The sequence below is a fragment of the Schistocerca americana genome, chromosome 3 (assembly GCF_021461395.2).
Source record: "Schistocerca americana isolate TAMUIC-IGC-003095 chromosome 3, iqSchAmer2.1, whole genome shotgun sequence".
Taxonomy (NCBI): Eukaryota; Metazoa; Arthropoda; class Insecta; order Orthoptera; family Acrididae; genus Schistocerca; species Schistocerca americana.
This window is the reverse complement of record NC_060121.1, coordinates 371604336-371629080: the sequence shown is the minus strand read 5'-3', so window position 1 is coordinate 371629080 and position 24745 is coordinate 371604336.

Below are 24745 nucleotides of genomic sequence, written 5' to 3'. Positions count from 1 at the left end.
GGAACCGAAGACACGATAATGGCATTAGAGAAATTAGGACTATAGGGTAGGTGCTCGATTGTCTCCCACTTGAGTTGGAGTAACTTTCGCATTACGAACATCACGGAACTTGGCGCACCATTCTAGAACGGCGGTTTTCGACAGACACGCTGCTCCAAATACATTCTTCATTCTCCGATGGATGTCTACCGGTGTTTGTCCTTCGACAGCCAAGAAAAGAATAGCACCACGTTGCTCCTGTTTGGACGCGTTTGATAATAACGTCGCCATAGCTGAAGTTTCCGCATTTATCTCCCAGACGTCGGAAAGGCACAAATGTCTCGCTAATCTCTTGCCGACATGTCGATATTTATACACCCGCATCGGCATGGCGCTACGTTGCATAAACGCTGCAGCAACGCCCTCAAACGGGAACGTTTTGAGCGGACCTAATAGAGAGAACCATCGACATCGAGGACTTTCGGCATAGTTAAGGCCACTCTCAAAGTTGCCTAATAGCCTCAACAGACCCGTTTCGGACCACGAGGAATCGTTAAAACATTTGAAAACAAGGGAATATTATTTATACTTTCCGGGCCATCAGATAATTGGTAACTGCAATCGGCTGCAAATATACCCGAAGCAGGAAAATGCTTGCTTCACGAAGTAGTGGTCAGTTACGTATGGCTTGCATTCAGATTGCCGCAAATTTGGGGTCCCCATGTTCCATCGCATTTCTTGCAATGATTTTTACTCTTTGCCCACAGAATTGAAGCTTGCACGAAGTTGATCTCTAAAATAAATTTTATTGTGAATAACGGAAAAAATAAAAAAGTGTTCGCGTCTACAAACTTTGGCAACACCTGTTTGATCATTGGTGTATAAAGTGATCTTTTTCCTCTCAAAATATGCGATACTTTTAAGGGGCGTGAAGAAGAAAATGCAACTAAAAATGTTACAAATTTATTTCTGCGCTCTCCGTCTTCCTGTTTCTTTTAAGAAAATGCGACTAAAAATGTTACAAATTTATTTCTGCGCTCTCCGTCTTCCTGTTTCTTTTATGAAAATGCGACTAAAAATGTTACAAATTTATTTCTGCGCTCTCCATCTTCCTGTTTCCTTTAGATTCATTTATTTTCTTCCCGACAGGGTAAGCCTTCACAGTGCAATCTATGGTACGCATCATAGAAGCGGAAAAAAAACCAGAGAAATCGTCTACATCCAAGCACACCCATTTTGCTGCACGCAGGTATTTCACGCCCAGAATGCGATGAAAAGCTAACTTGTTTTCTCTTTATGAACACGCTTTTCTTGGCAATTAATTTCGACCCATTCCACAACACCTTGTGAAACACTGTAGTTGATCATGCACGTATGTTATGAGTGATCATATACGAGACACTGACATCAGATCGATCTGCCAGAACTGCAGAACAGTTTTGCAACTTAGGAATTAAGGTTTTTTAAGGGATTTCATCTTGCTTTCAGCTGTTAGAATTAGTAACTAAGTTCTTCACTTAGTTCAAAAATTTGAATCACACTGCTGGCATACTATTATTTTGTTTTAGTAAGCACAAAAAGTACAGTTTGCACTGAGGATCAGACACCTCTTTTGAAAATTAGCAGGCGCGTAGGCTCATAATTATTCTCACTGTCCACAATAAAATTTATTTAGTTTAAAATAATAGTATAAAAATTTCGCAAGTTTACATCATCAGGCCAAAGAGTAAAAACTATTGCAAGAAGTGCGATTAGAATCCAAGAACACGGCAGTTGATTGTTACCTGGATATAGGCCAAACACCACCTGCTCACCGTTACAGTTAGCAACGGATTTCCTCTTCAAGTGTATGTGCAACTACCTGAGTCACTAATTCTTCAATTCCTCAGACGCTAACAGATTTCTATTGTGTATGAAGAAAATTTCCTTATTTTCTAACGGTTCCACCTAGTCAGAAATGGTTAATGCTCCATCACCTCTGACTTCTACGAGGGTTGAATGAAAACTAATGCCTCTACCTTCGTTAATTGGGTTTGGATGGGAATATTTTAAGAAATCAAACGCAGAAATAATCCTTAGAATGTGATCTTTAATTACCAATATTCACTTTTCCACATAATCACCAGCCAATTGGATACATTTCTCCCAACGATGAACAAGTTTTCTGAAGCCGTCACGGAAGAAGTCGACACACTCTTTCCGCAACCACAGTCTCGCAGTTCTCTCGTCTTCATCAGAAGCATAATGATGTCCCCGCAGATCGTCTTTCATTATCGGAAACAAATGGAAGTCAGACCGTGCTAAATCTGGACTGTGTGGAGGATGCCGTTCGGTGGTGAGATTCAGTCTCTGAAGTTCTGCACTTTCATTTCACGAGTCAGCATCCGGAGTACACATCGTGCATAGCTCTTCCGATAGCCAAGCAAAGCAATAATAAGACCCACACGTTCTTGTTAAATGCCGATTGTGCTTGCAATTTCTCTCTGACTGATACGACGATCGTCCTCAATCAATCTGTCAACATTTTGCTTGTGAAACTCGGTGGTTGCTGTCACAGGGCGCCCAACTCTTTTTTTTTGTGACGCAGGTCAGATGTTCCCGCCTCAACACCTTTAAACTTCCTCGCCCAACGCCGCACAGTACTCACATCAACACAATCACCATAAACTGCTTTCATTCTCTGATGAATCTCCTTTGGGGTGACATCTTCTGCTGTCAAGAATTCAATGACTGCACGTTGCTTAAATCGCATTGACCGACCGTCTGCGCAGGGTTCCATACTTTACACTGCAAAAGACACAGCCGTCCAATGCTAAAGCTTCCCGCCAACTGGAGCTGCAGAGAAGAGGCTACGGAACAAGCCAGTATCTGCCGCAAACCAATGCTCCCAACTGTTGAAGAGTTACGAAGGTGGAGGCATTACTTTTCTGTTAACCCTCGTATTTTTTTTTTTTTTTTCCAAACGAAGGCACAGAGATCTAAACCTTTTTAAATGAGGAACTTCTGAATCTTCTTAACACAGTAGGAAATTGTTTATGGACCACCGCCTCTGACTTCCATCTTTTTCTAGACGAATGTAAAGGGATCTAACCTTTTCGAAGGAGCTACTTTTGAGCCACCTTAACACAGTAGGTCAAAGGACGCTGCTGATACCGCTAAGACTGCTGGGAGGTGCTTATATGGTACCAATTGGCAGGTACATAAGGAATGTATGGGGATGGCCTCGGGTAAGATGTAGCTGACCGCTGGGCATCAGATGAACGTCAGAATGCCTTTAAAACTGCATTTCGCTCTTGTTTTATTAACTGTAAGCATCCCATCATTTATTAACCGTAAGAATCCCTTTTTCCCGTTTATAGAGAGCTGTATTGTAATCGAAATGAATCGAAACAAAGACAGACATCGCTAACTTGTGACAACACTTGACTCCCAGATGATTACTTTTCAGGGAAAAATGGCTTCAACAATTTGCTTAAATAAGTGAGGAGAGATGGCGGTGTGCAGTTGTTGACTAGCAAGGTGTGCGACAATGTCCTGAGGAAATTCAAAACTTCTCCGTCATATCTGATGGAATCCTGGGAACGAGATACATGGTCATACGTCCCAATTACACAGTCCGGGCACATTAATGTGACCACCGCCTGTTTTCGACGTCAACGTGCAACAACCAATCACAGGCGGCAGGTGGAAGCAATAGCAGTGGAGAGCATATACAGTGTGTCAGGGGAGTGCAGAAAACAGTGAGGAAATATAGCGATTTATCTGATGTCCAAAAGGTTATGATCATTGGCTTCCGGGCGAAGGGTGCAAGCATTTCCGAAATGGCAAAGTTTGTAAACCGTTCGCGTGCCGCCGTGTTTTAAAGTATTCGGTCCATGGTAAAATGGTGCTACCAAAAATGGGCGCCGTGGCAACTGTGGTCCACAGACCACAAACGATGGGTGAACAATGGCTGTGGACATATGTACAGGGGAACAGACATGCAGTTGTTGAGCATCAGCAGAGTCTCCTCAACAATCACTCAGTGAACGCTGCTACGTATGGGCCTCAGCAACACGCTCCTGGTTCATGCACCGATGCTGACTGCTGTTCATCGATGACGAATGCTGCAATTTGCACTCCAGTACCGCAACTTCACGTCCACTGAGTGGAGACAGTTGGCCTCTCTAAATGAATCAGACAGAAGGCCGTTGGAATGCATGGCGTGAAACGTCTGAAAGCAAATATCCTGCAACGAAGCCTGATCCTCTGGGGAATGTCTTTGTAGCAGTCCCTGGGTGATCTAGTCATTCTAGAAGGCACAATGGATCAACACAGGCATTCATCTATTCTTGGCGACCACGTCCACCCTGCATGCAGTTTGTTTTTCCTCAGTACGATGGCATCTACCAACAGGACAATGCAACGTGTCACTCAGCTTGCAGTGTACGTGTGTGGTTCGAAGAGCACTTGGATGACTTTACTGTACTAACCTGGCCTGCAAACACTGTGGATTTAAATCTGCTTGAGAATCTGTGGGACCACTTCTATCGGGCTGTTCATGCCATTGTTGCTCAACTGAGAAACCTAGTGCAGCTGACCACGGTACGGGAGTCGGCGTGGCTCCACATCCCTGTCGGTACCTTACAGAAGTTCACTGACACTCTTCGTGCACATCTTGTGCTGAAAATGATGGTTATTCAGCCTTTTGACAGGTGGCCACATTAATGTGACTGGAAAAAGTCCGTCATCATTCTGAACTATGAATAACGATGTCTAGGTCACTATATGCATTTCTACACATTACAATTTTTTGGCTACTAACATCATCCGATCCAAACTCAGAACTCAAAAAAACAATGTTTCGGGTCAGATACAATAAAATCTACAACGAAGTGTGATCTCAATTGTCCAAAAATTTCGTATACAGGGTAGTTCATTGATAGTGACCGGGCCAAATATCTCACGAAATAAGCATCAAACGAAAAAACTACAAAGAACGAAACTCGTCTAGCTTGAAGGGAGAAACCAGATGGCGCTATGGCTGGCCCGCTAGATGGTGCTGCCATAGGTCAAACGGATACCAACTGCGTTTTTTAAATAGGAATCCCCATTTTTTATTACATATTCGTGTAGTACGTAAAGAAATATGAATGTTTTAGTTGGACCACTTTTTTCGCTTTGTGATAGATGGCGCTGTAATAGTCACAAACGTATAAGTACGTGGTATCACGTAACATTCCGCCAGTACGGACGATATTTGCTTCGTGATACATCGATATCGTGTTGATGTATGGCTATTGTGATCAAAATACCCAACGGGCGTGTGCTATGTATGCTGCTCGGTATCTAGGACGACATCATCCAAGTGTCCGGACCATTCGCCGGATAGTTATGTTATTTAAGGAAACAGGAAGTGTCCAGCCACACGTGAAACGTCAACCACGACCTGCACCAAATGATGATGGCCAAGTAGGCGTTTTAGCTGCTGTCGTGGCTAATCCTCACATTCGTAGCAGACAAATTGCGCAAGAATCGGGAATCTCAAAAACGTCGGTGTTCAGAATGCTACATCAACATCGATTGCACCCGTAACATATTTCTATGAACCGACTCTGAACGTCGCCGGCCGAAGTGGCCTTGCGGTTCTAGGCGCTGCAGTCTGGAACCGCGAGACCGCTACGGTCGTAGGTTCGAATCCTGCCTCGGGCATGGATGTGTGTGATGTTCTTAGGTTAGTTCGGTTTAACTAGTTCTAAGTTCTAGGGGACTAATGACCTCAGAAGTTGAGTCCCATAGTGCTCAGAGCCATTTGAACCATTTGACTCTGAACGTCGTGTACACTTCTGTCACTGGGCACAAGAGAAATTACGGGACGATGACAGATTTTTTGCACGCGTTCTATTTAGCGACGAAGCGTCATTCACCAACAGCGGTAACGTGAACTGGAATAATATGCACTATTGGGCAACGGAAAACCCACGATGGCTGCGACAGGTGGAACATAAGCGACCTTGGCGGCGTAATGTATGGTGCGGCATTATGGGAGGAAGGATAATTGGCCCCCATTTTATCGATGGCTATTTAAATGGTGCAATGTATGCTGATTTCCTACGTAATGTTCTACCAATGTTACTACAAGATGTTTCACTGCATGACAGAATGGCGATGTACTTCCAACATGATGGATGTCCAGCACATAGCTCGCATGCGGATGAAGCGGTATTGAATAGCATACTTCATGACAGGTTGATTGATTGTCGAAGCACCATACCATCGCCCGCCCCTTCACCGGACCTGACGTCACCAGATTTCTTTCTGTGGGGAAAGTTGAAGGACTTTTGCTATCGTGATCCACCGACAACGCCTGACAACATGAGTCAGCGCATTGTCAATGCATTTGCGAACATTACGGAAGGCTAACGACTCGCTGTTGATAGGAATGTCGTTACACATATTGCCAAATGGAATGAGGTTGACGGACATCATTTTGAGCACTTATTGCATTAATGTGGTATTTACAGGTAATAACGCTGTAACAGCATGCGTTCTCAGAAATGATAAGTTCACAAAGGTACATGTATCACATTGGAACAACCGAAATAAAATGTTCAGACGTACCTACGTTCCGTATTTTAACTTAAAAAAGCCTACTTGTTACCAACTATTCGTCTAAAATTGTGAGCCATATGTTTGTAACTATAAAAGCGCCATCTGTCACAAAGCGAAAAAAGTGGTCCAACTAAAACATTCATATTTCTTTACGTACCACACGAATATGTAATAAAATTGGGAGTTCCTATTTAAAAAAAACGCAGTTGATATCCGTTTGACCTATGGCAGCGCCATCTAGCGGGTCAACCATAGCGCCATCTGGTTTTCCTCTTCAAGCTAGACAAGTTTCGTACTTTGTAGTTTTTTCGTTTGACGCTTATTTCGTGAGATATTTGCCCCGGTCACTATCAATGGACCACCCTGTATATGAGAGCAAGCTTGTATGGATTGTACGTAAAATTGCTTGGTGTCTTTGACCCATTGTTTCCGCAAGAAGCCTGCCTTCATTCTGCACCTACCTACACTGATAAGCCGAAACATTATGATTACTGCCGACCTCGAGACTGAATGTCGGCTGTGGCTTTGTGGGCACATGACACAGTAAGGAACGAGTATATGCAGAGCAGAGAGAAATAGGGAATCATTCTAGTGACGATATGGAATGCAAATGGGGAAATACGCTGACTTGAGTGACTGACAAAGGCAGATTGTTTCAGACCGACCATCTTGGAAACAGTGAAGCTGGTCGACTGTTCACATGCTACTGCCGTGGGCATCTACGGAAAGCGGTTGGACAGTGAAACCATGAGAAGGGGACAAGGTGTCGGAAGTCAAGTCTCATCACAAAACGTGGAGTCAGATGCTTTCCCGCTCTGTAAAACAGGATAGGCGACGATCTATGGCATGTCTAATGACAGAACACAATGCTGGTGCAGGCACAAGTGTTCCTGAGCACAAAGTTCAATGCACAGTGGAGGATCCCAACGAGTTCCTACGTTGACCCAATAACACCCAATTATGACTGCAACGGACACAGAATAATTGAGATTTGACCGTCTATCTATTAAAACTTGTCACCTAGTTGGGTGAACCACGTTCCTTTTTACGCCACATGAATGGTTATGTCCAGATATGCCCTCATCCAGGTGTGTTGCTGCTTGGAAAGTGCACTGTGCCTTGAATGCAAGCCAGTATGGGAAGTATTATGTTACAGGGAACATCTACCAGGGCTTGGTTGGTTGGTTTTGGGGAAGGAGACCAGACAGCGTGGTCATCGGTCTCATCGGAATAGGGAAGGATGGGGAAGGAAGTCGGCCGTGCCCTTTCAGAGGAACCATCCCGGCATTTGCCTAGAGTGATTTAGGGAAATCACGGAAAACCTAAATCAGGATGGCCGGACGCGGGATTGAACCGTCGTCCTTCCGAATGCGAGTCCAGTGTCTAACCACTGCGCCACCTCGCTCGGTCTCTACCAGGGCTTCCAGGGGCCTGAAGTAATAAGTGACGGCACTACGACAGCCGTGGACTATATGAACACTATCACAGACTGCCTGCATCTGTTCAAGTTTTACATCTTGTGCAAAGGTGATGAAATCTTCCAGCAAGAGAACTGTTCATCTCACAAGAGCAGAATCGTGCTACAGTTTTCTAGGAGACATGTTAGTGTGCTCATGGTGATGTCCCGGCTACCAAATTTGCTTGATCTGATCCAAATGGAATAGACGTGGGTCACCATCCGGCGCCATCTCTGGGCCCTCAACCACAGGCATATAATTTATAAGAATTGCCTGACACATGTGAAGATAGCTGGTGCCATCGGTGAATGTACTTTACAAACCACTTTCTGGTATGTTAAAGAGTTTGACAGACGGTTAGAACAAGATAGTGCATCTAGAGGTACAGGGTAAAAAGCCTAATACAGCGTCAACTAGATAGCACCAAAGCTTCAACGATACTGAATGCATCAAAGATTTTATGCTAGCTGAGCTTAAAAACACAGGGAGAAGGAATCAGCAGTAAACATATGGAAAGACTAATGCTGCTACTAACTTTTTCTTAAGAAAAAGTGAAATTCTGAAAAATACAAACCCATATGTCTAAACTGACATTTGAGCACAACTAACTACTCTGGACTCAATTTTACAGTTGTATTCAGTGGTTGTTCACACTATTCACAGCAGTAACTCATTATCACAGTTCAGAGAATGTAATTTAATAAATTTCACTGACATAAAATGGATGGAATAGATGAGGATAAATTGAATGAAACACACTGCTCACAATTAAAATTACAACACAAGGAAGGACGCCAAATACTAAAATTTCACATTGTAAAAATACAGTTTAACAGGAAGAATAAATAATTAAATTTGTATGTCATTTGGGGTTGTACAGAGTGTGCTGCAAACTTTGGCAAAAATAAGTTGCTGCAACCAAGCTAGGTTTCAAGTCAAACTGAGCTTGGATGACACAGACACGCCGTTCTATGCTGCTTCAGTTCTACACCACAGATTTATCAAATGTTGTGGCAGGCACATGGTGGTGTACCTGTCTCCACAAACCCATGACAAGATGTTTTCAATCAATGATAAATCTAGAAAACATGCTAGCCAGGACAACAGCTTAATAGCCTATGCATCGGGATATGTTAGGACATTGTGGGCAAAATGCTTTCTTGCACTGCCTTGCTGAACAAAAACTACACGGAAACCTCGAAAACAGTGCACCACCACCAGCCTTAACATGTCAGAAATGTAACGGCTACTGCACAAACTACTGCCTATGTTGTGTATCCAATGGCAACATATACCATCACATGAGACTATACAGGGCGTCCGGGCTAGAGGTATACAAAATATATATTTCAGCAGCTATTAAGGCATATAACTTCTTTGTCCACCATTGTATACAGGAGCTTAAATATTTTCATCAATTTTGATACAGTTCAATGTGGACAACATTTGTAGCTCGACGGATATCGAACCAGTACTCCACTTCTTGTTCCATGTTCATACGCATGACAGATGTTACAGCTTCTACTGCAGTGCAGATCTGTTGTCTGAAATCTACCGAACCTTTGTTCTGTAAACAATGTCCTTGATGAACCCCCATGCACCAAAATCCAGTGGAGTCAGACTGATAGATCAAGGGAGGCAGGCAATGGTGACACTCCCTCCCCCCCTGTTATGGTTCTGATCCAACACTCAGGAAACATCTCATGGAGAAATGTGGTAACCTCCCCATGATAGTAGAATGCCACACCATTCCTTTGCAAAATGAGCTGAGAGACATCTGTGGAACTGCATATTTCCCCAACATGTCGAGATAGGTGTGCCCCGTCACTGGCCTACATGCATCATGCATCATGCACTATTCATGAATGGTGAGGGTCATATCTTGATGAGTGTTTCTATCATTTGCTTATTCACTAACAACAAAACATCTCCAGTTCTTTTGTTTGTATTTCTAGCCCGACACCATGTATAATGATAATGACTGCAATCAGGCATACTTTGTTGTCCTCAAAGCTACCACTTACAGATATGCGAATCATGTTGGTGTACAAAGAACTGAAAGTCATCTGAAAAGACAGTGTGATGCAACACCTGTGTCCACCGTTGTCAGTGGACATGCCACAATCAGCGAGTTTCTCTGTGCTGCAGTGTCAAGGGAAGTCACAACAATGATCAAAATGCTGACAGACCGTGGTGCTCCAGATGTAATCGCTCTGTCCTTGTAGATGTTTGTGTTGCTGCAAATAAGCCCATTTCCTAACTCTAGGCGTGTGATGTAACTATACAATCCTGCACAGCCAAGCAAATAATACACCTGTCTTCTAGGGCACTAGTCGCGTGTCTCCCTTGAGATCCTGCATGATGATGTGTATATCACTTCTGAACCCACTCATTCCATACTTGCATAACAGTCACTGGACCCCTACCAATGCAAGCAGAACTACCGCACAACAATAAACCACAGTCTCGATAGGCCATGAGCCTGCCACTATCAAATTCCAACACATGCTGGTAAATGATTCTCCCTCGCACATAAAGCATAACAGCATCTTCTTACAACCAAAGAAACATTCAAATCACATTTCTGAATGATAAAATCACTGTGTTGTCTTTCCTTATAAACAATATGTAGAAGGCTTTACTCCTTTCTACTTTGTGCAGTTGTGTTGAAAAGCTAATAGTCTGCATATCCAAGCACGTAGTACGAATACATCTCTTGCCAATTTGACATTACTTGCATACTGTTGCAATTTCAATAGACAGCAATGTGCAGTCAGTTTAAGTGCTGTCACTGAGATACACTGAGGAAATGCTGAACTCAAATGTAATGAATATGCTGAGACTTCACTAGTACTAAATGTCACTGCTTTTCATTCAGTCCATTTAAGGCCACTAAACTCACTTCACTGTCCACTCAGTATACAACCCTTAAGGTACGACAAGTCACAATACTCCATCATAATGATTCTCCTGGTGGTGCTTTCCTGGAACAGAGAACTCCTAATTATTTTTTTTTTTTGGAGGAAAGTATGTCGTTCCACATAGACTTTCTTTGAGGTATGATAAAATAGCCTAATGGTTTATACGATTGCTCGCAAAAAGCAGGAAATTCAGGTTCTACAACTTCATCTGTTAAGAGCTTTCATACCTAATTAGAGTTATAAAACTATCATAGGTTATCATAAGTAAGCATCAACTATGGTAGTTTAACTAATAGTTTTGGTCAGTTAAGGTCGTATTCATATCAACTGTATGTTAGATATGTTGCATACCTATCAGGCATTACCTTCTAACTATCGCTTTCTTTACATATGCAATCAGTTTCTTACTAGATTCTCGAAAAACCAGAAGGGGTAAACAGTCTAGACACTGAGTAAGGATATATAAAGGGACTTATAGCCTACGGAATATTTTTGTTGTACTTAGTTATGCTCCAGTCTGTTACATAAAAATAAGCAGTACATAAAAAGACTGCAAAACAAAACTATATCAAACATCACTTCAATACTTCTTTGAACTTACATAGAAAATGTCCCTGTTGTTCATAAACAACTTTTGCATTTATCAATAACAACAGGAAACTCTTGCATTTGATCATGCTGAAGAATGTTCTGTCAAGTACAAAATAACAACAATAATTATACATTTATTTTTGTGTTTGCGTATGTAAATTACACTTTCATCAAAAGTAATTTGTTTGATTGCATAAAAGCACAGAAATTATGTGATCAGCTAATTTTTATTACTTATGAAATGCAATTTCTATTCTGTAAGGATATAAAGCACACAATGGACTACCACTGAGTGATGTGCAGTTCTAATTGTATGGAAAACAAATAACCAAAAAAAGAAACAGTCAACTCCCAGTTTCTCTCTTATACATTCATTTGTGTTTCTTTCCCTACCAATGCTACAGGTAATCCTACCATTCACTATATCATTTATGTAGTGTATCAAGACTACTGAACCATACTTTTGATAGAGAGCAACTCTACACCCCATTAATATACTACCATATTCCTCTTTCCAACATGCAGTTCCAGCATTCTGTCAAATATTCAGAACTGAATTTGTTACGAAAGAGAATCTCATCTTTCATTCTGTGTACAATTTAAATACATATATGAGTAGTAAAGCTAGCTGAAGAGAAAATGTTAAATACACTCTGAGTGGTCTTTCCAATTACATTTACATTAAACCAAGTAAAACTTGTTCATATCAACAAGCAGGCATGCATTGCACTCACGAACAAGAAGGGTGTTTAAGCATACAATTTTCTATCTACAAGTGTCGTAATCTAAGAAACCTATTGTTATGAATACCTGTATTAGTTTTTTTGTTTTCAGCAAACCATATACACCATCTCAATATAAAGACTATTCTGCCACTTTTCAGAACCGTCCCTATCTTTGCTGGCTTTTATGGCAACACTGCTTAAGCATGAAAGCTACCTTTTGGTAGTAAATCCATTTAGCTGCACAAAGACATTGGCATACCACTTTGTAGATGTGCCCTCTGACTTCTTTTAGCATTTACCTCTTATTTGTCCTTTCACAAAACTGAAAAGATGCTAAGACTCCAGTGATCCAAGCAGTGTGACACCAAGTAGCCTTCTTCTGAAGACCTCTATCACTGCAGTCCTTGCTTTGTTTTTTGATGGCAGATCCTAATGGTGCCATTTCATACTCCAGCATCATCATTTTTTTTAAGACTAATAATTATGGAACCACCTTTCATCAGTTCTCACAATACTCAAATAAATTTTGTCTATTCAGAAATTTCTGGATATAGATTTGGATGATAGTTCTTTTTCTGAGCTCGTGATTTTTCAGATATTAATGTGTAACCCATTGGACAAAACACTTACATAACATAGAATTTAAACCATTTTCTAGATTGCATTATGTCCTATTTCAAGTTATGATGCAATTTCATTCACAGTGATATGTCTTCTCCAATTTATTTTTATTTTATTTACAAGTCAAGTTCCATAGGACCAAATTCAGGAGCAAATCTCCAAGGTCATGTAACATGTCAGTACATGAAGTTATAACTTAAAAATAATAGCAGATAAAAATAAAGTGTTTAAGAACCTGAAAAAAGCCAATCCATAAGTTTAAGTAAACGCAATCAACAATACAACAAGAATCTGCTTAATTTTTCAAGGAACTCCTCGACAGAATAGAAGGAGTAATCCATGCGGAAACTCTTCAATTTTAATTTCCCTGACTCATGAACAGGAGTTGACAAGAGGTTCGTAAAATTTACACCACTTATTGCCCGAATCGCTCGTTTCTGAGCCAAAAATATCCTTCTATAATGGGAAGAGTTACCCCAAAATGTAATACCATACGATACAAGCGAATGAAAATAAGCAAAGTAGATTAATTTTCGTGTCGAAGGGTCACTATCTTCAGATACCATTCAAATAGTAAACATGACAGCATTAAGTCTTTGAATAAGATCCTGAACGTGGGCTTTACTATCTATCTGAACACCTAGAAATTTGAACTGTTCAGTTTTACTAATCATATGCCCATTTTGTGAAGTTCAAACATCAGGTTTTGTTGAACTGTATAGGTCATCAACTGCACTATTTGAAACTGAGCCAGTGTTGCACACAACATCCTTTACTACCAAGCTACAGAAATATTTTAGAGTTACTTATAATACTATAGGGCATGTCATTTAAATAAATAAGAAACAGGAGTAGCCCCAACACTGATCCCTAGGACAGCCCCCACTTGACAGTACCCCACTCAGACCCCACATCACAGCCATTCTCAACATTGTCAATAATGACCTTTTGTTGTCTGTTGTTAAAGAAAGAGGTGAACCAATTGTGAGTTACTCCCCGTATTCCGTAAAGGTCCAATGTCTGGAGAAATATTTTGTGATCAACACAATCAAACGCCTTAGTTAAATCAAAAAATATGCCTAGTGCTCAAAACCCTTTGTTTAACCCATCCAGTACCTCACAGAGAAAAAGAGAATACAGCATTTTCATTTGTTAAACGACTTCTGAAGCCGAACTGTACATTTGATAGCAAATCATGTGATATAAAGTGATCAATTATCCTTACATATACAGCCTTTTCAATAACTTTAGCAAACACTGATGGCTTAGAAATAGGTCTAAAATTGTCAACATTATCTCTTTCTCTCTTTTTATACAGCAGCTTTACTACTGAGTGCTTCAGTTGTTCAGGAAACTGACCATTCCTAAAGGAAAAATGACAAATATGGCTAAATAGAGAGCTAACATGTGCAGCACAGTACTTTAATAATCTGCTAGGCACTCCATAATATCCATGAGAGTCCTTGGTCTTCAGTGATTTAATTATTGACTCAATATCCCCTTGTCTGTATCACAAAGGAGTATTTCAGACAATCTCAGAAAGGCATTTGCCAAGAGAGTTATGTGACTCCCTGTAGAAACTAAATTTTTATTTAATTCACCAGCAATGCTCAGAAAATGATTGTTAAATACTGTACATATACCTGATTTATCAGTGACAGTAATATTTTTACTACAAACTGACTTGATATCATCAACCTTGTGCTGCTGACCAGGCACTTCCTTCACAACTGACTATATGGTTTTAATTTTATTCTGTGAATTAGCTATTCTATGCATACCACATACTCTTGCTTTCCTAATAACATTTTTAAGCACATAACAATACTGTTTGTAACGGGTTACTGTAGGTTGATTGTGACAGTTTCCAACATTTTGATATAATTCCTGTTTTGTTCTACATGCTATCCTTATCCAACTAGTCAACCACTTGAGCTTCCTATTACTGCTAGTACTCCATTTAGAACGTTCTAATGGAAATCAACTCTCAAAGAGCACGAGAAATGTGTTAAGGAAAGCATTATAGTTATCATGTATGTTATCGGCAATATAAACATCCTGCCAGTCTTGTTCCTTGACAAGGTTTAAAAAATTCTCTATTGCTGTTGGTTTAACTTTCCTACATAGTTTGTAATTATATGCAGTGCTTTTTTTCTAAAAAAAAGTTTGAGGGTACTCCGACATTGGATATAATGCAGTGAAAATTACTTATAACTGAAGCATGGGATACCACCCGTCTGCTTTTGGCCATGACATCATCATCATCATGGTAGCGGGACTGTAGACATCTATCGATAGCTCGGCGTTTGAGCGTACGCATATCCGTTTAGTACTACCATCGCTCACTATTAGCAGGCGATGGCACTACATGCTTGTTGAAATGGCTGCCAGTGATTCAGTTGTCAAAAACGGTTGCCGCAGCTTCGAAATGACATTGCTTTTCCCACCAAAAACTGCACTAGTATCGTTCGTATTGCAATTACCAACACAAAAAAAAAGAAATCAAAAATTTATGTCCATGAAATAATTCTTTGGCACTCTTCCAAGTTCTCAACATCATAAAAAAATTACTTTGTTGACGAAAAAGTTCAGGGGTACGCATCCCCCAGAAAAACAGCACTGATTATATGTGACATTTGTTTGAGTACAAAAGCCTTTTAGTGTTAAAACAAACTAACCAACTCTTTCCTTATCTACCATGGATGCAGTTTGAAAGTGACCAATGTGAGGCTACCTTGGATGCTCACACTTCCATCTTGAAAGAGTTTCACCATCCCATCTCCTAACATTGTTGGTGCCAATGTGCAATGGGGACTGAGATGAGTTTCAACAGCACATTTTTCCCCCTTTAACAAGCAATTCAATGAGAATGCACTGTCTAAATGAAACATGTATGTCAGCCACTCTGTGTATGTAGCATCTTGTCATGTGACAGGTTAATGCATCACAAGTTTTCAACATAGGGGTAGAGAGAGGAAACGAGTTCACACAGTCTTTAGCCTCTTCAGAACGTCTTGACACACTTACTATAAAACATGTCTCACTCTCACTCTCAGGAATATACAAGTGCTTCTCATGTCACAATTCCACAGCATTCTGAGGACAAGGCACCCCAACTGTTGCTCACCAGGCAAGTACACTGAGTCATAAACAGAGTTGTTGCTTACTCTCCACAGGGAATAGCACACATGCAATCCAGTGGGCTTGCAACATCAAACACATGAGGAAGATGTAGCTATTTCATTTTAGTGGTAGCAATTGTTTGGTACAAACAGGAAACAGCTGTAGTAAGCACAATAATTTTAGTGAATACTGATGTCAACGAAACAAAAATCAGCCTAATAATATCTTACAAATATCCCAGGAAATACAGTGGAATATTTTTGTATCCATTATATCAGGGGCACAATTCAACATATGAACAACTGTGAAATATTTCAAGGCAGTCAGACATCAACCTTCTCTGTATGTTACTACTGTAGATATACACAACTATGTTAGTCTTTTTCTGGACGTGAAAAGTATTTTTATATGTAAATTGGAAATAACAGCTTTTGTCATGTTGCTGTATGGTATGCACCAGGCCCATTTTCCTTGTACTGTCCTTGTGTAATAACCTCCTTACTTACCTTCTTACCAATAATCTTCACATACAAATAAAGCCCCTTTTTACACATGCAACTGTCTTGTTTTACTAGACTACTCACGGCAAGTCAGTCTATTGCAGTTCCTTGGGCATACTGTTCCTGAAGTGAGACTCCCTTTACCATGAGTTGACATTTTTTTCAGACATGGATGCCAAAACTGTGTGTTCTGACTACTCTGGAAGTGAGGTTATGACAAACTGTCATACTTACAAAAAAATGGAATATATTATCATCATTTAATGAGATGGCAATTGTAGCATATTTTTTAAGAACCAAAGCCAAATTCACAGTAATGTTCTCAGAAAAAGTGTACGGTGAAACCACCACAATCCTGAAAACTTGAGTAACATGGAAAGCATTGTCCAATTATTACAAAACATTTATTTGCTTGATAAAATAGAAACATACCAATGTTTAGAGGGCAGTATGTTGCACCTTTTTACTTCACCCTTGACTCTTGTTTTCTTTCCGAGTAGCAAATTTCATCAAAAAATACTTTTATTTGTCAATAACACTGATTTTTCTCATTGGTGAAATAGTTTTCATTAGAAAAACTTCTTTTAATCCATGTATGTTCTTATTCATGCTGCTTCTTTGTTCAAGTATTGTAAAATCTAAATAATTTCTTGTACTTCCCAATATTTTCTCTCTTGTGAGAAGAGAGGTAAAAAGTAAATTCTCATGCAACATCCATGAAAACAAAATAAGTAATAAAGTTGAAGACACAAATTCCATTACTATAACACAAATGATAATGGTGACAATTGGTAAAGTTTCAATATTGGCCAACAACACAGCTGACCTGTTTCTGCCTACGTGCCATGTTCAGAAAACTCTGGATTTTAGAAATCAGCACTTCGCATAATCAAGTGATCTGTGACCCATTCACGAGATAGTTGGCAGCTGATTTACACACATGCATGCAGTGTGTGCCAATCACAAGCAGTCTATTTTAGGTACGATTTTTTTTTTTTTTTTTTTTTAAAAAAAGCGGCTTCAGTGCACAATTTTTAACAGATAGGCATTTTGGCTTCGATGCTTCTTTAGGACATGAACCACCTTGTTAGTAACCAGAATGTCGACCAGAGATTGTAGATGCTGTAGTATTTATTTTATATATGAAGCAATGTCAAACATGCTGTCATATGTTACAAAAACTTTGAGCACTTGTCTATTTAGATCCACAAAAAGTATTCAGACACTTTTTTTTAATCAACAGTTCCTCTGGCCACATTCTCATGCTAACATCTACTATATGTATGGAAAAGTAAGTTCTGGCATGAAGGGAATTTGACTTTGAAAGTAGCATGTCGACGAATGATTGTGACAGAAAGAACATACTGGGGAGGATGAAAATTTACAAAAGTAGGCACACAAAACTTTAATATAGCCACAGAAAACTTAAAACACATAGCATCCATAATGTATACCAAGCACCATTGTAAACAATGTGTTGTTTCTTCAGCTTAAGTGGTCTTTAGAGCATTAATCCATTGATTCTATCAGTTTGCAAAATACAGTACTTTCCATTAAAACAGCAAAAGCATGAAGGTGGCATGCAATTAACAACAAACTAGGATGAAAATTACTACATGGTTGGATATGCACATGATTATCATTATAGCCCAACTGCATAACATAGGTAGGTGTAACAGCAATGACATTCCGTACATAACGAAATGTTCAGCGATGAGTTTTTCGTTCAGAAATCACATTCATTTTATGACTTATGTATGAAAGACAATTGTCTACGAGCACTTACTAGAATTCGACAGCTTCACTCAAGCAGTGCAGCGTCATCCACGAGGCAAGTTCACGACCTATCGAGACTGGTTTATGATTCCACAATACTACTACCAGTGCTAGTCACGATCCCATGAATGTCATGCAAATTGATGGGTTCAAGAGCGCCATATACACCACCATGCAGGACCTCAAAGCACCCATGCATCTTGCACGAGATGACAGACATTGTTCGCTGAGCTGTGGATGACTGTACAGCCACATCACATACCTGAGTCACGAAATGGGCTTCTTGAGAGTAAAAAAAGTATCCACATGGAAAGTGTGATGGAGCAACACAGGCTGTCTGCATGGTTATCATTTTTGTGGCTTTCCTTGATATGGCAACACAGAGGTGTGCTCTGACAGAGTTGGGCCAAGCAAAAACACGGGACTCACGAGAGGTAACACATTTCTTTTCAGACGAGTCTCAGTTCTGCATAATCCATCAAGAACGTATTCATGTATGGAAGCTTCAAAGAGAACAATAGTAGCCACATTGCATTCGCCAAGTCATACAGGCCCAACACAATTACCACTGGTTTGCATAGACAGTAATCTAGATAACAGTTGTTAAATTTCTAACATGTTAAGGCTGGTGGTTGTGCCCTATTTCCTATGACACTTTCTTTCAACCAATGCAATACAGCATTTCTCCCATGCTGTCCTGACCTATCTCAATAAAAAATTCGTCAACTGTTGCCTATACTTCACAAGCCACTAAACGTTGTTTGGCAGATGGTATTTTACATACCACTGTTTCCAATCAAAACTTTATTCACAGTCATGATTGTTTCCCTTGAATGTACCCACTATACCTTCAAAGAAAGGTAAGCTTCTGAATCCACTACTTATGCATCCTAAAGAAAGCACTAAATCACCACTATACCGTACGGTTCACTGTACAGATCACAGCGCAGATTGGGTCTGCATCTCTGTATGCATAATGTGTAAAAATGTACGGGAATTCAGCAAACCAACTCACATCTTTGATTTAAATACATTACTTTGTTTTCATTAATCAGTGAATAAAATACGTTCATAATTTTTTATTGATCCTAAAGCAAAAATTATTCTATTTATCATACCATTCTTTTTGTGACTAAGCATTTGCAAATTTGGATACAAAGTTTAGACCAAACACAAATCATAGGATAATTTAGTCGAAGAGCAAATATAATGTATTCAATGAAATGCATTTGTTTCTGAATAGGATCAACACTCGGTTTGGTTCTGTGTTATTTCTTTTTGTAAACAAATTGATGTTACCATTTTAAATTAGAATAGATCAGTCACAAAATATGGCCTTTTAAAGTCACATATTGATACGCCCAACTGCTGTGTGTGACTTTCCATTTCTTGCACTTTCACGATAACGACAATTGTGACTTATTCTGTAATTGTTTAAATGTAGCCTTATCCTGATGACTACACCTCTAGGGAGTAGACCCTACACTAGCAGTACGTATACTGATTTTCACAGTCAATAAGAAAGAGCAGTACAGTTTAATACTTCTCAAGATGTTTTACTAGTTGCTCAAGGCTTTAGCTATTTATCTCGAGAGACTTGAAGAGACAAAGTTCCATACCTGCACGGTGCAATGTACATTACAGTGATGCATCATTTTTGTTACATATTTGGTACTTCAATTATAAAAACAGAATTCATTCAGCTTTCAGTATGACTCTCCTAATTTAAATCCTGAGATTAGAATAAATATTACAATTAATTAGTTAGTTTTTTTTCAATTCTTACATTAACAGAGCAGGAACTGACCATCTCTCTGAAAGAACCTTTCAAGCACTTGCCCAACGAAATTTAATAAAACTATAGGAAAATTAATTTAGTGTAACTTGATCAGAATATGAACCCCGTCCTTTCAAACATAAATCATAGTGCGTTATAGGCCCTTTCTCAGTGATTATTTGTTGTTAAAAATGAGAAATGTTAAAGTGACTGCCACCTCTGGTTGGAGACCACTATTTCAAAAACAACTGCAACTGAAACTTCAACAAGCAAAGAGTGTTTCATAACGATTATGCTAGAAACCAGTGAGGAAAGTTGTAGATATATTGTAGGTGAAAATGGAGCAGGAGTGTTAAACAAATGTACATGGTTTTCTTTTGTGGATTACAATTTAATGTCTCATTAATAGTCAGATCATTGAAGTAACAATACTAACTTTCTCTAATAACAACAGAGAATAGAACCGTCTACTACTCTGATGAAGGAACAATTGTGGCTTGATGTAACTTACCAAAATCATAAAAGATAAACATAGAATGACAAGACAGTAATTACGCCATCTCATAATTATGGCTTAAAACTGCCATAATAACAAGTAAGGAAACTACTGTCTGTGATTCAGTAATGCAAAATATGTCAAAGCAGGGGAAAGATATTCCAAACTGAAATTTTACGTAAGGTAACTGAAACATGAATGAGTGCAATGAGGACAGAAAGAGTTAGGAATCAAACCTTTTTAAAAATTTATGCAACTGTGGAACTGCACCAAAATGTTGAAACATGGAACTGCCTGAGAAATATGCACAGATTTCAATGATAAAACCTTTACGATTCCTGACTGCAATATTATACAATTTGATAGTGCTATGTTGACTATGTCACTGAATAGTTCACACATCAGACTTTTGCTGTGTGTGGTCCACTTTCACAGTTTGTTGGGAAAATAAAGCTTAAAGAAGAAACATTAAAGTTTGCACATCAATAAGCCCCCTTTTTTTTAAGAAATAGCTTAGCATGTTCCTTCAGACAGAGAGGATAAAACTATGAATTAGATTGGAATGCATATAGAAAATTTAGAAATATTCCAACTTGAGTAAAGTACTAGAGGATAGGTCAGCTATGAAACAAGATTATACATGATGACACAAGTCATCACATACATAATTCAGTTCAATCTTCCAGGCTCAGAGACCACAGTCAATATACGAGGGCTGTTCAATACAGAATGATCATAATTTTTTTATGGTCATAACTTCTCGCACTAAAATTTTACCTTATGATATTCTATTAGCTTAATGTGCAACAAACATGCTGTAGTAGTTTCATTGTTGGGATTCTTGGTTCCTGCCTGTGAGAGGCAGGCAAGATCAGACATGTTCAGTATCACCTACTGCTGCAATGGAGGTAACAAGCGAGGAAAAATATGCAGTTTTGAAATTCTGCTTTTGTCTCAACAAATCTTCAGCTGAAGCCTATACAATATTACAGGAGGCCTATTGAGAGTCTGTTCTTCCCTAAAGTACAGCTAGAAGGTGGTTTAAAATGTTTAAAGAGGGGAGACAATCAATTTCAAAGGAGGGTGGACCCGGTGCTCCAGTTACTGCTCTTATGAAAGAAAACATCAACACTGCAGCTGTCATTGTGAGACAGGATCAACGAATTACCTGAAGATCACTTTCTGAAATACTGAACATTTCATTGGGTCCCACCCACATGCTGGTGACAGGAAAATTACACGACACGTTTGTGCACGATGGGTTCCAAGACTGTCGATACCTGAACAAAAAAGGACATTTGCAAGCAGGTCTGCATGCAGTTAAAGTTGATGTTAGAGGAAGATTCCGAGTTTCTTTCAAATGTAATCACTGCTGATGAAACTTGGCTACATCATTTTGATCTTGAGAGCAAACAGCAAAGCTCAGTGTGAAAATCTCCATCACCAACCTCAAAAAAGGAAAAGTGGTTGCTTCTGCTGGGAAAGTTATGGTCATCTCATTCTTTGATATTCATGGAATGGTTTATCAGCATGTTGTACCGGCACACACATCAGTAACTGGACAATACTACAGTGATGTCCTGAAAACATGGAAGTCCATATCAGGTGCAAAAGACCACATTTCCGTGAAGCACGCTGGATGCTGCACCCTGATAATGCGCGGCCACATGTTGCCAATGCTGTTGCTGAATATCTTGCAAAAATCAACATCCCTCACCCTCCCTAAAGTCCAGATTTAGCCCCAAGTGACTTTTTTCTATTCTCTAACATGAAGAAACACTTTTGTGGGAGGCATTATCAATGATCAGAAGCAGTGGTGAATGCTGCGGAGGCAATTTTGAAGGACCTCTCAAGAATGGTTTCTAGCATGTATTTGAAGACTGGCAGAAATGCTGGGACAAATGAATCGCATTCATGGGAGACTACTTTGAGAAGGAACATCGAAATTATGAGGATGAGTAAAGGTATGTTGTAAAAAAAAATCATTCTTTATTTATTGAACAGCCCTTGCATAAAACTATTCACTGTCATTTTGTCCTCATCTGTGGGAGACATCTTCAGAGATAAATTGACAACTGCATTGAAAGATCTGGGGAAGCTTGAATTTATAGGAGCATAATGAGCGTTATAGAGAGCATCACCATTTGTCACTTGATGCTGCATGTGTGATTTTCTCTGGCTGGTAACATCTTTCTTGATTAAAAGTAATCAACTGTTACTTTCTTCATGCAAAGTCAGCAATTACATTTTATTTTATTTTGACTTTCTCTTATTTTGTGTTAAAATTAACACCATGTTTATAAATTGTATTGCCCCTCTACACAACTGCACATTAGCACTGCATTGTCTAGTCTAAAACACTACTCTTTCTAATTTTATTTCATGGGCTTCATTTTGAAAAGCAAGTTGCGCTATGGCTAATTTATCAGTTTGTGCCAAGTGGCTAAGTTTTGGTTTGGCTAAGTGGGTGTTAATACTTCTTCCATTGTTAATACTTCATCTGGGTTTGCCTTTCTGCTAAGTTGTATGGTTTCCCAAAGATAAATAAGAAGGTGGTATCCTTACACTCTATTGTTAGTAGTTTGTATGCAGCCACTTACAAGCTGGCAAAGTATTTAACATTTCTTCTTCACCGATTTGTTGTCAAGTGTGAACGTCATATCTTCAATTAGCTGCATTTTATTCAATGACTGAAATACTCGTATTTCAGTTTGGGTTCTTTGGATTTACTTATGAGTTTTGATATGGTATCTCTATTTACACAAGTCCCTCTGGAAGAGCCCTCAACTTGGATTAATGAAAAACTGTATAAGGAGTTTGTGAAGCTCAGTTGTCATGCACTGACTTGCATGTATTTTTCATTTAATGGTAATATTATGGAAAAGAATGATTGAGTGACTATGGGTAGACCTTTATTGCCCTCGATTATCAGTTTATTCATGGAAGACATCAGAGATAGGGCACTGTGGACTTCGGATTTGCAACATACATGCTTCTGGAGATATGTTGACGACACGTGGACGTGATGCTCTGAACTGATTTTTGGACCACTGCAGCTGCCTTCATCCCAGCATTAAATTTACCATGAAAGTTGAAAGAGATGGGAAGCTTCCAATTTAACCAACATATACCAGTTGGTACCTGCATGCAAAGAGTTGCCACCCAAAGAAACTTCCGCTTGGCATCTGTATTTAAGGAAAGATGGCTACTCAAAGAAGCAGATTCGTCAGGCTATGGAGTTTGGATCATCCTCGGAGGTGCAAGACGAGGAGCGTAGATCTGTGGCCTTTGTTCCTTATGCTGGGAGCACATTCTTTTAAGATTAGAAGAATTTTAATGAGATGTGACATTAAGTTTGTTCTGTCCACCTGCTAAGATTAGGAGACTACTCAACTGTCATGGATGATTTGGGATTTAGGAAGCATGACATACAAAATTCAACATTGATGTGGGAAGGCTTACATTGGCCAGTTGATTTGCACATTTCAGGACAGATGCATGAAACACTGCTGTCTCACAGAGCTACAGCAGCCAGGATAACTGGCGTTAATGGAACAGTGCTTAAAAGGGGGAGATGGGGAGGAATGTGACAGGACCCTGACGGTTGCCAGTAGGTCCAGTTTTTCGAACAGTGTTTGTAAGGAAGCAACTGAAATTATGATGCAGACATTTTGATTAACAGAGACAAATGTTTTTCTTTTAGGGAAACATGAAACCCTGTACTACCTTGGACCAAAACACACTGTTTGGTGCAGCCAGCCCAAGTGTGTGTTGTTAGCCTTGGAGCGCGTTATCTCATTCGCCGAGGTGCCACATTCTCACACAGTCTTTGGAGCAGCACCTATGGTGGAAGGCACATACCCTATGTAAGTATGGGGGTCTACATAAGATACAGTTTCAAGCCTTGGCATCAGATTTCGACAGTACTGAGCAGCAGGAGCAGCATCTCTTTTGAAGACAGTAGATAGGTGGATCAGTGAAATATTTAGTCATTTTGATATTAGGATCCCACAGCAAATTCAAGGGGACTACCAAGAAATGTTACACAAGGTAACCCTATGCTGTCACATCATTTGTATCTGTTGCTTTCCTGTATGCAATGGCTCCTAGCTCTGTTCATCAGTTTGATCAGTGATACATCCAGAAAATTAAGTTACCAATTGTTCTTTTTACAAAATGGAGGATAAA